The following is a 12,889-nucleotide window of genomic DNA, read 5'->3' as shown; positions in this document are numbered from 1 at the left end:
GGAACAAATATAAACTTGTAAAACTATTCAGTAAATATATGAGTACATATTAGATTTTATTTAATGAATGAATGATATGAGGACATATGTGATTTTATTTAATAAATTAAATGTTCTAATTATTCAGAGGGAATAAAAAAGGAGTTCCAGTTATTGGGGAAAAGTAGGCCTTAAATGAAGACCAAAATGATAGGAAGATGTAAATCTAGAGTTTATAAAATTTGGATCAACTGGAGAAAGCAAATATTGAATCAAGACCCAAATATCTAGAATCTATTAATCCATGAAGCAAATTTATAAAGGTTCCAAGCAGGTGAAACAAGTCATAGAGTTGAGACTGGTTCAAGATGCATTTAAAATACTGATCCCTACCAGATGGTGTTTTGGAGTCCTAAGGGAGAAGAACAGTAAAATAACTTGAATATCATGACCATGGATACCTTGGATATTTTCTAAGCTTAATAAGCACATTCCATGACATAATTAGTAGTAGTAGCAAAATTCTTCAAAAGTTCCCCAAGGGACTAAAAAAATCCAAGTGGACATAATGGTCCTTATTTTTGTTCTCTGATTTTTTTACACAGCCATTTCTCAGTAATTGGCAAAATCCTCCACAATTTCAAGTAAAACTCATACTATTAGCATAAACAAGAGACAAGTATATATTTTGGCTTAGTGATTCTAGGCTTACTACGCAATTGCTGCTTGATATTGAACTGCTAAATGTACCTAAGCATGCTTGTGTCATCTTTTAACTTACCTATAATTTTTTTAAAGTGGTAAATCTCAAATTGTTTGCTAAAGCATACAAGATTCTCTTTTTTCTATTTTTACATTATTCCATTTGTGGAAAAGACAAACTGTTACTAGCTACATTATATGTATTCTTAAGAAAGGACCACACTTTCTCAGTGATCCTCATTCATTAATCTCTGACATTAGTAATTCTCTAGGCTGGAGTGATGGCTCAGCTAGACTTTAGCACTGTGCCTAGAATACTGTCAAGGGTTCCTTTAACCTTTAATAATAAGATTAAACATAAATTATTCCTGTGTTTGCAGAAAAAAAAAGAACTAAACATTGCCATGTTCTCTGCCTCAAACTTAGGGTTGACTGCCAAGGGAAACTGGCCCTACTCAAATTCCCTTGGAACTCTATGTAAACAGCTTGAAGCCAAGGGAAATCAACTAATCCTAGCTAGTAGGATCAAGGGTTATGTACTGGTTTTGGAAATATGAGCCTGCTCTGGCTATGATCTAACATGAGGAGGTGGGGGGAGGATCTAATATTATTATATGAATGCCTACTTCTTCTTAGTGGGTTAAAAAAAAATCAAGGAGAGCATAAACAAAATAAACTAAAAAATAATGAAAGCAAAGTTAAATATGAATGGAAGAAAGCTGTTTAAGTCATGAAATCTTCAAGTTAAAAGAAGACATAAAAAGAATGGTTATAATTGAAATAGTGCTGGTTCTAGCACTATTGAGCACTACTGATTTTTTCTTAAACCTCCATTGACACCTCTTGGCAAAAGTTGCTGTCTCTTCCCAAAGTTGCAAGCAATTTATCTTGAAGGCATCTAACTGGTTAATACATCTTTACAATAAACACACTGGAAAAGTGTAAAGAATTGAAGAAATAAATTGAAGTGGCTTTTAGTGGTAGTTGGAGGTACCAGATTGACAGCTTCATAAATGGATAGCTACTTCTCCCAAGAATAGATACCTCTCAATGACAGAAGTGTAAGATTCCCCCAACTCCTTCTCCAACATGCCTTCACCTTGACAAAGTAATGGCTGCAAGAAAGAAAGAACAAGACACCGTTTCCAGCCACTTTGCTGACACTGCTCAAAAAATGCCATTTAGCACCAAGGTGATAGGAGTATTTTCCTTACTACCAGCAAAACAGAGGCAACTCACTTATTTCACTTGGAACAGTGAACAGTTAAATCAGATAGTAATAATTTTTGATACCCTCAACTCCACTGGTTTCAAAGTGTTGAACTTAAAGTGAAAACTAACTTGAGTTTCCCATTACAATTTCCCCCAGCCATCTAGTCCCTTAACAGGCCCCAGCACTAAATCAGGTAAGGCAGTATAGTGTAGCTATTTTATCTGGTTCTTCCAAAGTTATTTGAAATGAGTACTCTGCCATCCATGAAATCAAATGAATCTCAGGGACATTTCTATTTATGCAGTGTGAGGGGGATCTTTCAAAAGAGAAAAGAAAAGCATAAAAAAGGATGGAATGTTTCCAAGAGAACAAGTAACGGCATTTTCCTTTCCAAAAGAAAAGCAGCAAGTATATATGAAAAATTGAAGTGTATAAGTTAAAGTGGAATTCTAACATCATTTATTTATGTGCTGAACATAAGAACCACTAAAGTTATCTTCATCACATAACTTTTAAATGAGCAGAGACCAATATAAAACAACTATCAGATTATAGTCAGTAGATGTTAGAAAACATATGCTTTGTTTATCTTATACTTTCCTAAACAATCATGCACAGCTTTCTTTTGTTCCAGGAGTCACTCAAGCATATAATATGAGTTCCAGCAAGTTGAAACCTCTTGTATCTGGTTATTTTCAGGGACTTGTAAACCTGCTGCCAAGTCAGTAGTTTTCTTATGTTGTCAGCGAGGATTAAAAAATGCCGTCATTCCAATTGTCATTAGTAAAGAACTTTTTCCATCTTCAGTCTCTTACATTAACCCTCATTAACGTTAGCCATCATTAGCATTTACTTTTAAAACAATTTTTAAGCACCCATGATGCTTCTGAGGTAGAAAGCAGTCAGTTAGCAATTCACAGTTTTCACTTAGGCTCTTTGCTATTGTATTTTTTTGTCCTGACTTTCTTTTCTTGTTTTATCCCAGAACAATTCTCCAATCATTAGTCTATGGACCTTTATCTTGCTTTCCCATACATTTCAAGTTTTGTCTTATCTTTTGTCATGTATTAGTTTATGAATCTATTGATTTATTTAACAGTTATTTACCAAACATTTCCTAGAGTCCTTCACTTGTCCTTCACACATACTGACTCAAATCCAAGATGAAATATTGTGCAGTGAAAAGGATACTAGAACAAGAGTCCTGGAATCTACTATCATCTTTGCCATCCATCAATCTTATAATCTAAAGCAATTCACTTACTTTCCCTACAGACCTGTGTACTGCTGTTTATAGAGGTTAGGTTGTGCCATGCTTAAGGTTCCTTATTGCACCGAAAGTTTGCAATTTCATTGCCACCCCAAATATTCAATGAAAACTGGCAAATCCATGTTGTTGTTATTGCTTAAGTGCCATTGAGTCAGTCCCAACCCTGTATAGGGTTCCCAAGGAGTGGCTGGTGAGTTTGAACTGCTGACCTTCTGGTTCAAACCGACTTTGAGGTCCAGTGCTTTAGTCCACAGTGCCACACCAAGGTGCTAATGAGTTTGAAGTGCCCATTCCAGTGCATTTACATTTTCAGTGGTTGAATACAGGTGCTTTTCTAAAAGGAAATTCAAACCTTGGCATTTTGAATACAGAAGTGGACTAATGGAGAAACAGTTGAGGAGAAAAGTGCTCAAAGTACTAGTATTGACTACTAGCCTACTTGCTGTCTACAATTCATCTCCTTCTGTAAAACCTGCTCCAGCCAAGCTTTCACCTCCAGTTGCTCATCAAAACTGCTCTCATCAAAATCATCAAATGATTTTCAAGGAGGTAAATTCAATAGTCAATTATCAGTCATTTGTCATACTTGATCACTCCCTTTTTAATATACTTTCTTCATGTGGCCTCTGTGACTTATTCACTTCACTACATATGCTACTGATCACTCCTTCTCAGTTTTCTTTATTGGTTCCTACTCTTTTCATGGACTCATTAATGTTAAAGTACTCTCAGAAATATTTTTGGTCCTCTTCTCTATCAGCACCTAATTCTTTGACGACCTTATTTGATTCCATGACATTCAATGTCACCTATAGGCCCAAAACTCACAAATTCATATCTCTAGCCAAGACCTCTTTCATGTACTCCAAATCTGAATATCTATACAGCTAATCTGTAAAAATGAATTCCTGATGTTCTTTCTAAAATCTGCTCCAACTAGTTCAGTTGATGGAAGCAGCATCTTTGTGATGCTCTGTCAAAAAAATCTTTGGACACATTCTTGTTCCTTTTATTTCTCTCATATCCTAAAACTAATCCATTAGGATATGCTGTTTTCTATAGAATAATAATAGACCAAAATCCAATCCCTTCTCATCACTCTATTGCTTCCCTGCTTTCTCAATAGAGAAGTTAGGTTGATTTTTTTAAAACACTAACTCAAATCCTCCAATAGATCACCAAAAATTTCACATCAGTCTACAAAACTTCATGTGATCAGGCTCCAGAACCCTTCTGATTTTCTGTCCTGCTATTATCCCCCTTTCATACTACAATACAGTAACATAGGCCTCCTTCGTACACCTCAAACATGTCAGGCATAACCTTGGTGCAATTTGGTCTTACAGAAATCCTCATGGAAAATTCCGTTACTTCCTTTATGCATGAGTCAGTTATCTCAATGAGTCATCCTGGCCATCATACTTAATACTGAGAAACTGCCTTCTCCAGCCATTCCTGATTCCCTGTACCGTGATTCACCTTATGTCTTCTGTGACATTTATAACCTTCTAATACTTTACATGGTGTCCTGGTGTGGCACTGTGGGCTAATGCATCAGACTGCAAAGTCATTTGAACTGCAAGGTCAGTGGTTCGAGCTCACCAGCTGCTCCTTGGAAACCCTATACAGGGTCGCTATGGGTTGGAATCAACTCGACAGCACTTAACAACAACAACAATACTTTACATAATTTAGACTTGTATTTATTGTTTATTTATGTATTGTTGATTTTCTGTTCTACTGGTATGGTACTGTAGGATAAGCACTGTACTGCAAATCACAAAGTCAGCAGTTTAAACTCACCAGATACTGCTCCAAAACCCTATATAGTATGGCTACAAGTCAGAACTGACTCAACAGCACTTAAAAACAACACTGTAGAATAAAATCTGCCGAAGAGCTTTGATTTTTTGTTTGTTTGTTGATGTACCCCAAGTATTTCAAACTGCCCCAGGCACCTCAAAATTATTTCTTGTTGTTGTTGTGCATCAATGTCCAGTTTGTTCCAACTCAATGCAATCCTATGTACAACAAAACAAAACATTGCCCAGTCTTGGGCCACCTTCACAATTTTTGCTACATTTGAGCTCATGTAATTGCTTAATATTTGGTGAACATAGGACTAACTCAAGAAATCAATGAGTGGATAAAGGAAGGAATAAGCAAAACTAGTACTAAAATTATTATCAAAAGCATGAGAATTATCGTATGAAATAATCAATGTATTATATATTGGCATATGAAATAATCAATATATTATAATTGAAAAATAATTGAACAACACTACTGCCTCTTCTTGATTATTTGATGCTACTGCCAAGATGGCCAAACTTCATCTCTCATACTTTGGACATATTGTCAGGAGGGACCAGTCACTGAAGAAGGATATCATGTTTGGTGGGGTGGAGGGTCAGAGAAAAAGAGAAAGACCCTCAACAAGATGGATTGGCCAAGTGGCAACACTGATGGACTCAAGCGTGGCAACAATGGTAAGGTTGGCCCAGGATTTGGGCAGTGTTTCGTTCTGCTGTGCATAGGGTCTCTATGAGTTTGAACCGACTCAATGGCACCTAACAACTACAACTGATAGATGGAACCTTTGGAATTCACTTCTTTGTCTCCATTGTGTTCATTTCTCTCCATATATGGCCCTCACCTACCAGAATCCTAGAACAAATTATAAACTTAGGTTGGAGAAACATAAAGAGCTCCGAGACTATCTTAGGTGACGTAGAATAAACTTATGTAAGTATCTCTTCTTTCTTATGGAGGACATGTAACAGGTAAGTCTCTAAGTATGTACTAGATGTTATTCTAAGGTGTCACTCCTTTAGTCCATACAAAAAACCCTACCATTTCACCTCACTCCTCTATCACCATTATTGTATGAGATTCATGTGGCCAATACTCAGAAAGTAACAAACAAGATGAAATAAGATCAGAAGGGAAAATATGAAGCAAAGAAATTAGAGACTGACCCTTAACTTTTCTAAAGGAAAATTTTATGTCTGACTGCCATATCTCCATGAAGTCAGGTTGAGAAAAGTTTTATGTAGATGTGTTAAAGGTCAAATACTCAAGACAATTTAGATTTCTAAGTAGAAATGGCATACTTAGAAAAGGATATGAAATTTTCACTGTTCAGCCATAAATCTGTGAACTGCCATTGCATTTAAGCACACATTTCTAAGGATTTTTCCCCCCTAGTAGTTTAATCAATTACTTTTCATATTTTCTGCTAGTGGTGTGGAGCTGTAGGATAAGCACTGGACCGAAAGGTCGGTTTGAAATGCAAGGTCAGTGGTCCAAACCCACTAGCTGCTCTTGACAACACTATCTATACAGGGTCGCTATAAGTCAGAACTGACTTGACTCCACTTACCAACAACAATACTTTACAAACTTGATTTGCATGACAAAACTTTTACTTGCTTCACCCATGCTCATCTTAGTATTGATTCAAATAGCTTTTTATCATAGTACTTCCAATCTCAATAAACTAATTAAACACTATCATTTCTAAAAAATTCCTTAAAATCACCTTCTGCCTCCTTTTGGTGTGGTACTGTGGGTTAATGTGCTGGACTGCAAAGTCAGTTTGAATTGCAAGGTCAGTAGTTCAAGCTCACCAACTGTTCCTTGGAAGCCCCTATACAGGGTTGACTTGGATCGAAAATGACTCAACAACACTTAACAACAACAACCTGCTTCTAATCATATTAAATTTCTAAAAGTCTGACTTTCTCATCCCCCAGATGTTTTCATCAGTTTATTCAAGCATACATTTACAAAATGTGTTTTGAGTTGTGGGCACAGTGCTATGCACAAAATATAATCCACAATACTTAAGTAAGAGAATTTCCTGTCTAATAGTAGAGGGGAAAGAGTTTCATATATAAATCCTAATGCCAATTTTTTTAAATAATTATAATAACCCACTACCATTGAGTAAATTTTGACTAATAGTAACCTTAGAGGACAGGGAATAGCTGTCCCACAGGTTTGTTTGTTTCCCTAGATTGTAACCTTTATGGAAGCAGACTCCACATCTGTCTTCCACAAAGTGGATGGTGAGTTCAAACTGCTGACCTTTCAACTAGCAACTGCAGAGCTTCTCTCGATAAAAAGAGGACCAGTTAACTAAGAACAGTATGTTTGTGTAATGGAAAATTATACACATTTAAATAAATAGATTAAATGCATCAATATGACATGTTTTAAAAAGAAAAATACTAACTTAAAAAAGCAAGCTTCAGAAGATATTCATTAATTATACTATTTGTATTCTTTCACAAAAATATGACAAAATGACACTAAGCATTTCTTAGAAATACAAGTGTTTATGAGGAGAAGCTGGTAGGTTTGAACCATTGTGGTTATCAGTCTAGTGTTTATCCTACAACACCAGGACTCCCCAGTAAAGATTAAAGCCTAGAACACCCTGAGGCAATTCTACTCTGTCACATAGGGTAACTATGAGTCAACAACCATTGTGACAACACCTAAAAACAACAATTTTACAACAACAAAAACAGGAAGAGACAGGGTCCTAGATCAACTCAATGGACCTCGATTCAGCAATTTTCCCTTTTTTGACATGTACAACTCTAGAGTCTCTTTTGACATGTACAACTCTAGAGTCTCAGTTCTCTGAGAACTGACATATCTGATTTTGTGTATGTCCTATACATAAACTTGGAACAATCAAAGGTGGAACTTGTAGTAAATTGACTTCCAAGCTGTTGTGTCACCTGCTGGTTGAAATGTGGAATACCAAATTTGTCCTAGCCAAGAAGGACTCAAGTGGGACAACAGTAGTGAGGTTGGCCAAGGATCGGACATTGTTTAGTTCTGCTGTGCGTAAGGTCGCTATGAGTCGGTGCGGACTCCATGGCACCTAACAACAACAAGAAGTTAAAGTAGGAGGGCAACACGCTCAATGTCTGAAGTAACTAAATTAGTCTACAAAGGAACTGAGTATGTACAACTTAGGTCTGGCGTATTGATACGGAAATCACGATTTCTTCAATAAACTCTACCATATTATTCATATTGTTCAAGATGTTATGGTAGCAAATTTAAATAGAATAAATTTTAAAAAAATACTTCATGAGTTTATAGTGCTGTGTTAGCTGAATGTCATATATTATTCTGAAAATCCCCAAGACTCTTTACCCCACATCCAAGTACCACTGAAGGGAAGCTGAATTCACGTGGTTCACAAGCACAATATCTCTCTTCAAGGCAGATTGATGGTCCCTTGCCACTCTACTGAGCCAGCTGCAGCATGATCTAAACTCAAATTTGAGCAAATGAATTATTTTTCTCAGTTAGGTTTTAGCAACCATCGTCACTGTCCCAGGAAGTTGTCCTTTCTTGGAAATAAATTGCACGTATTTCCAAATTTCATTGCTCTGCATGGAAGTGAAGAAGCATATGTTGCTTCTCAACACTACTCACTTTAAACAACTGAGAAATGTGGGGTTGTTCAGTTCACAGGAAAAATCAACAAGCACCATCTAGAAATGTCTTTTTGCCAGACAGCCTCAGCTAAAAATGCCAAAATCATGCATTGATAATAACCTTGGCTTCCATACTTCACATGCTATTGTTGTCCAGCAACTTACTACAACACCGCCAACCCTTCAAAACAATTTCAGATCTCCCAAAAAAAACCCTGTCATTATTCCAATCTTCCACTCCTCTCCTACCCTTTTGTTTTTCCTTCTTCTTCCTCTCTACTAACAAGGATCAAACAAATAATTCTGTTTTTATCAGGATTAATGAACTATATGCATCAAAGATTAAACATTTTTTCAAGTTGTTATAGCTTTGCAGTAGTGTTGTCTGAAGGGAATGTTTGAAATTAACTTTAAAATTTTCACAATAAATTTATGTACAAAACCATAGGCAGGGTTGGTTCTAATGGTTGACATTTGGGTCTACAACTTTGCAAAAGAATCAGATATGCATTTGGCTAAGAATCAGTAATCCCTTATATGGGCAACACACCAGGACTCCCATAAATCCTATACAGGGTTACTATGAGCAGGAACCAACTTGATGATACTTAACAACAGCAATAACAGCTTGTTTATAGAGAGATGTTACCCATCTTTAAATTATTTGCTTAAGGTCTGTGTAGCTGTAGGATCAATACTTGGCTGCTAATCACAAGGTCAGCAGTTCAAACCCAGCAGCAGCTCCTTAGAAACTGTGTACAGGGTTTGAATCAGAACTGACTGGAGGGCACTTAACAACAACAACAACAAAATGTCTTCTATGATTACAGAATCTTCCAAGAATTACAGATACAGAATAAATAATGATAGGAAAAGCCATGATCTTCTTTTCATTTTCTAACTGAAAATTTCTAAAATCAAAGGAATCTTTTCTCTTTCTTTAGGGAAGCAGAAGCAGATAGGCACATATATCTAGTGATGCTTTGAAGGCAACATATTGAAGTTCATCCCCAAAGACAAGTTAGGCAACAGCAGAGAAATCTATGGGACTTCGATTAGCCATCACAGTTATTCATTTTATTTTTTGATTAACTTTTTTCATGCATAGCTGAAAAACACTAAACAGAATGAAAGTCAAGTTACTGAAATTAGATTAGCTTGCCCAAGGCAAGAGAGAGAAAAAAACGACAAGCAAATCCTGTGATTCAGCTCCTAAGTAACATCCTCTACATGATAGAGCTTTTTCATATATTTTTTAATTGAGCTTTTAAAGTTTTGCAGGTATACATTAAAATGAGAATATTGGGAAAATACATTATCTTGCATCAAAGTTTTCACTTTCTTTTGAACAGACCTCACCCTTCCCTACCCCGCCATCTACATTTCAAAACATAAACTATACAGAGATGTTTTAAGGAGAGAACGGAAAGAAAACTACACTATGAGAAATCAGTAAATAAGTGATAAGGCTACAGATGCAAATATACCTCTTTTGAAAGTGCTTCATAGATCTGAAAATTACATAGCTTTAAATATGTTGTTGTTACATGCCTTGAGTTGGTTATGACTCCTAACAACCCTACACACTACAGAACAAAACACTGTCTGGTCCGGAGCCATTCTAGCAATTGTTATGCTTGAACCCATTGCTGCTGTCACTATGTCAGTCCATCTCATTGAAGGTCTTCCTCTGTTTCACTGACCTTCCACTTTACCAAGCATGATGTCCTTCACTTGTGACTGATCCCTCCGGATAACATGTCCAAAGTATGAGAGGTAAAGTCTTGCCATCCTGACTTCTAAGGAACATTCTGGCTGTACTTCTTCTAATACTGATTAAAATACAATACTGACCAAATCATATCTTCTAAAATATTAATACAAAACAAGTAGTTGAGTGTTTACTATGTGGAAGACAATATAGCCCTTTAGGAAAACATCAAATTGAAAACAATATACTTTAATTTGTCAATTTTTCATGTTATTCTTAGGCTTTAAAAAAGCAAAAATATATACTAAATGATAAAGCATTTCAACAAGTATATCCAAAACAATGTTGATTAGTGTATGAATGCCATCCTGAAGACAGAATTTTCATGGATGACACAGTTTCTACCTTCAGGGCAACAGTATTTCTTATCAGTTGTTGTTGTTGTTGTTAAGTGGCATTGAGTCGGTTCCGACCCTTAGTGACCCTGTACAGAGTTTCCGAGGGTGTAAATCTTTATGGGAGCAGACCACCTCACCTTTCTCCTGTGGAACCGCTGGTAGTTTCGAACTGCTGACCTTGTGGCTTGCAGCCTGATTCATAACCACTATGCTACCAGAGCTCCTTAGCATATATAAAATATAAGCTTAATACATTAGTGAAGGATTCAACAGACTGAAAAGGTTTGGATCACAGCAAAACTTTCAAACTAAAGGTATATTCTATGTCAGGATTAAAAAAAATAGTTATAAAATTAGAAAATAGTGGGTAATCAGGAGCTAGGGATCATATTGGAAAATATTGGTTCATCTTGGAAGAAGTATACCCAGAATGCTCCTTAGAAGCAAGGACGGTGAGATTTTGTGTATTGTACTTTGGACATGTTCTTAAAAAGGACCAGTCCCTGGAGAAGGGCAACATGCTTAGTGAAGTGGAGGCTTGACTAAGAAGAGGAAGATCGAGTCCTCCAGCCATGATCTCTGTGAGAGGCAGTTTGTCTTGAGGGTTCTAGCGTGAGACACTGGTTCAAATCTCAGCTCCAGGACTGAGACATGTTATTGAATCTGTCCCAGCCTCTCTTTCTTTAGCCCTGAAACAGGGGTATCAGGAACAAGAATTCCTACAATAAGCAGAATGTCTGGTTTATAGGCATAAAGGTAGCACTCAAGAATGTATCTGTTGGAAGGCACGGCTTGATGGTGAATAGGATAGAGATGCATTGAAGATCTCCATCAGCAATACTACAGAATACCAGATGAAGTGTGTTCAGGGGAGAGCTCCAAAACTCTGAATCAAATAGGTAAGAATATTTTAAAAGTTCGAAGGCTTATAGCTAGTGGAACTTGTTGCAGAAGTAAGAAATCTCATACTTTAGAATCTGCGAGGCTCAGCCACCTAGAGCCAACAACTGAGGTGAGAACACACAATACACCAAGCAGGGGAGCAAGCAGACCTTCTTTTTTTCTTTCTTTTCTCTCTCTCGTTTCCTTACTCTGCGATCATAGACTACAGTATCCAAACTGGGCTTTTTTGTTTGTTTGGGGGATATTTTCCCCCTTGCTTTTTTGCTGTTGCTGTTGTTTTTGTTGTTATTGTTCTGTTGTATTCCCTTATACCTATAGGGGTTATTGTTCTTTCCCTACACTACCCAAGAAAAGACATCAATTGCTGCCATATAAGCAAGATACAATCACACCCTATAAAGCCCCACAATCCAGGCAAGAGCTAATACCAACTGCCATACACCAGGGAGGCAGACAAGACCTGTGAAAGCTACTCTGAGTTAAGCAATAAGAAGAGTGAAAAGGAAAGCCCACCCCATGATTACATCTATCTGGAGGCAATCAGAAAGCATAAAAATACCAAAACACACACTCAAGTAAGTATTAAAGCCACAATTAAATATGTCCAAGAAAAAAAAAACAGATGACCATGTCAGCACACGTCCAGAAACAAGATAAAATGTCTGAGACAAATGACCTAGAGATAGACCTGGACTACATTCTGGAAGGAGGGCAGGCCTTGGAAATGTCTGAGAAGGAATTCAAAAAAATGATTATAAAATGTTTCCAAACACTTTACAATGGATTTTTGAAAAATAAGGAAGAAGTCAGGAAAGTGCTACAGAAACAATCAAATAAGATAGATACAGAATTAGAAACAATTCAAACCCTACAGAAAGAGGTTCAAACTATTAATAATAGAATATCAGAAACAGACAATACACTGAAATGGCGAAGGAATAGAATTGAAGAGCTGGAAGGCAGAACTAGTGAACTGGAGGACAAATCTCTGAATACCACAAAGATAGAAGAGCAAGCAGAAAAAAGTATAAAAAAATCTGAAGATCTAAGATTCATGTTGGACAACATTAAGAGGAATAACTTAAGTATTATCAGCATTCCAGAACAGGAAGAATCACATAAATCCACAGAGATTAGTTGAAGAGCTTCTGGAAGAAAATTTCTTTTCTCTTTTCATACTGAAAAGAGAAAAGATAAGCATTCAAGAAGCTCAACGAACCCCAGAAAGGATAGACCCCAAAAGAAAATCAC

Source organism: Chrysochloris asiatica, unplaced genomic scaffold (genome assembly GCF_000296735.1).
Source record: "Chrysochloris asiatica unplaced genomic scaffold, ChrAsi1.0 scaffold00002, whole genome shotgun sequence".
In the NCBI taxonomy this organism is placed as follows: domain Eukaryota; kingdom Metazoa; phylum Chordata; class Mammalia; order Afrosoricida; family Chrysochloridae; genus Chrysochloris; species Chrysochloris asiatica.
Note: the sequence above shows the minus strand (reverse complement) of the source record.